Genomic DNA, 2,738 nt, shown 5'->3' on the forward strand with positions numbered 1-2,738 from the left:
ATAGTAAGACCACTTTTGATTGATGATGAACAATAATACTGCCATGTTATGGGAGCATAAAAACAAATTTGCATTAGAATTCACCACACTAGTCCACTAGGCATTAAAAATGTTGCTACTGAAATAAAGCAATCTTTTAAGAAAGTTTACTTTAGCACATCAGATGTTGAGAACTGGTATATATTCCACACTTTTGATTGATGATGAACAATAATACTGCCATGTTATGGGGCATAAAACAAATTTGCATTAGAATTCACCACACTAGTCCACTAGGCATTAAAAATGTTGCTACTGAAATAAAGCAATCTTTTAAGAAAGTTTACTTTAGCACATCAGATGTTGAGAACTGGTATATATTCCACACTAGTTGAAATTCATTAATTTGAGCACAAGAGTTATATGATAGCCATATCAATGCCATAGTTTGAATGACGTGGAAGATACTTGAAAAAACTTGTCAATGCCCACAAAGGAACAACCCGGTCACTTAAGGCCTCCTCAGCTACTTTGGAAAGCCTAGCTGGGTAAACTCTTGATGCCAAATGTAAAGATGACTTCCAGAAAGGTGTAACAAGATGCAAAACTTGACAAATGATCCTAACCAACTTGAAAGGCCTTAGCTGTGATTCAGGACATTAAACCATATCCTTCTTGCCAAGCATTCTTCAAACAAGAACCAGCTCTCTTCACCATCCACAATATTTGATAGCATACTTGCGCTTCTGAACTTCAAGAAAATCTATAATAACTTCAAATTTTACAAACCTGCTGTGCAGTATAGGTACATTTGCCTTTCCACCATGTATAACAAACAAAAACTAAACTTGCTATAAAATTTATTGTTCTTGACTGAGTATTCGTATGAATACAAATAGAACAAATTAGGCCTACATATTGCTTTTATAAACAAAAAGTTTGATTGTGAGTGTTAGACAGCAACAATCGAAAGCATGGTTGTGAGCATTAGACAGCAATAAACAAACACATGATTGTGAGCGCTAGGCGGCAGGATTAAAGTAATGTGAATTAGGCCTCCATATTACTTTATAAACAAAAGTTTGATCGTGAATGTTAGACAGCGACAAATGGAACCATGATTGTGAGCATTAGACAGAAATAAACAAACGCATGATTGTGAGCATTAGTCAGCAGGCTTAAAGTAATGTGACTAGGATGTGAATGAGTAATTCTGGTCAATATGTGTGGATGGTAAAAAAAAATTCATCATGAACAATGTAGAAACAGGCGTAGATGCATGGTAGAAGCTTTTACCTGCGATTACGATGAGAGACATTGATGGTGAGACATAGATCACATGCATGGCCTGCTGAGCGGGAGATGCAAGGTAGTCCATAATAATCGTGGCATAATCAGTGAAATGCCGTAATCGGTGAAGACGTGAGCACGCAGACACACACACACACACAAATGACAAAGCACACACACAAGATGAGGGGGAGAACCCGGGGGAACTAAAAAAAAGATCAAATCCCCGTGCGATCTCTCCCTCAAGAACCACAAAAACGAAAATTTTATTAAGGATTTTAGCGACCTGCCATGCGAGCGCACCCATCATGGCAAAGGTCATATTACATAATTATACATCACCTTTTTCACTGCCTTCAGCTGACCATGTACATCAATGGAGATGAAACCGGTTTCTACATATACACCAAGAACACAATAGATCCTCGCAACAAATATAAATCTATTTTCTTCTTCCCTTCTTTGCGATCTTCCAGTATAATTCAGCAGCAAAACTTTCATTGGCGGCTGGATAATCAATCCTGCAAGATTTCTACAATAGATCTGAGATCAATAAAAACATATATATTTTTTTAAAAAATACACCAACCGTAACTAAAACCATTAAAAAAAAATTAAAACGAAATACAAAACAACTCCTTACCTTACCTTCTTGTTGACGATCCTTGCTATTAAACAAATCCCCAATCGGAATCACAAGCTATGATCTTTTAGAGAAGAAACCGGATCCTCGTCGCATCCTTTCAACAAGATACCAAGAAATCCCTATTTCGATGAGGTTTTCAAAGAAAAATCATCAAAAATCGGAGAGTAAATAAAAAAGACAGAAACTGGAATCACAAACCATCGTCTTGATCTTCATACCAAGAAATCAATTCAGGAAAGGGATTGATCCTCAAGACATCGCTTTGAATAAGAAAATCAAAGAATCCCCAATCAAACAAAACATCGAAAGCCACAATCACAATCCCCGAGAGGAATCACAAGAAAACATCTGAATCTTCAAAATTCCCTCTGAATAAAACATCAAAGAACCCACAATCACATATAATCTTCCGATAATTTACAAAATTTCTCATCAAATTAAAAATCGTACCAATAAAACGAGAAACATCGAAAGCTGGATCACCGAAAGGAATCACAAGAAAACATCTGGATCTCCATCCTTGAAAATTCAAGGAAGGGGAAACCATCGACGAAGAAAGGAAAAGGGAAATCAAATCCAAAAGAGAGAAAAAAAAAATCGAAAGAAAAGAAAACCCTAGAACAGAGCTGTTGTGATTGGCGGGTGGTGGTATTTATAGTTGAATCTTGGAAAGATCAATGGCTTGTGAGAGTCCAAAGGCTGTCACGACTGAATGAGATAATGACACGTGTTTAGATTTGAATGGTTAACTGAATGAGGTTAGTTATCGGGATTGGTGTACCAAACCATGAGCTTGCCGCACGATCCTCTAAATTCGAATCTC

The 2,738-nt window shown here is 36.9% G+C and overlaps 1 long non-coding RNA gene across 5 annotated transcripts; it reads right to left on the reverse strand.

The window, feature by feature from the left end:
- Nucleotides 1-342: 342 nt before the first annotated feature.
- LOC120273762 lies at nucleotides 343-2,523 on the reverse strand. 5 transcript variants are annotated; one of them, XR_005540613.1, is made up of 4 exons: nucleotides 2,366-2,523; nucleotides 1,913-2,283; nucleotides 1,276-1,801; nucleotides 343-742 (listed from the first exon to the last, which is right to left on the reverse strand). It is a non-coding gene; the product is annotated as an uncharacterized LOC120273762 (long non-coding RNA). The 5 variants fall into 5 exon arrangements; XR_005540612.1 differs by lacking the exon at nucleotides 343-742 and having other exon boundaries at nucleotides 919-1,801; nucleotides 1,913-2,034; nucleotides 2,134-2,283; XR_005540615.1 differs by lacking the exon at nucleotides 343-742 and having other exon boundaries at nucleotides 919-1,801; nucleotides 1,913-2,009; nucleotides 2,114-2,283.
- Nucleotides 2,524-2,738: the final 215 nt, after the last annotated feature.

The sequence above is a fragment of the Dioscorea cayenensis genome, chromosome 12, assembly GCF_009730915.1.
Source record: "Dioscorea cayenensis subsp. rotundata cultivar TDr96_F1 chromosome 12, TDr96_F1_v2_PseudoChromosome.rev07_lg8_w22 25.fasta, whole genome shotgun sequence".
NCBI classification, from domain to species: Eukaryota; Viridiplantae; Streptophyta; class Magnoliopsida; order Dioscoreales; family Dioscoreaceae; genus Dioscorea; species Dioscorea cayenensis.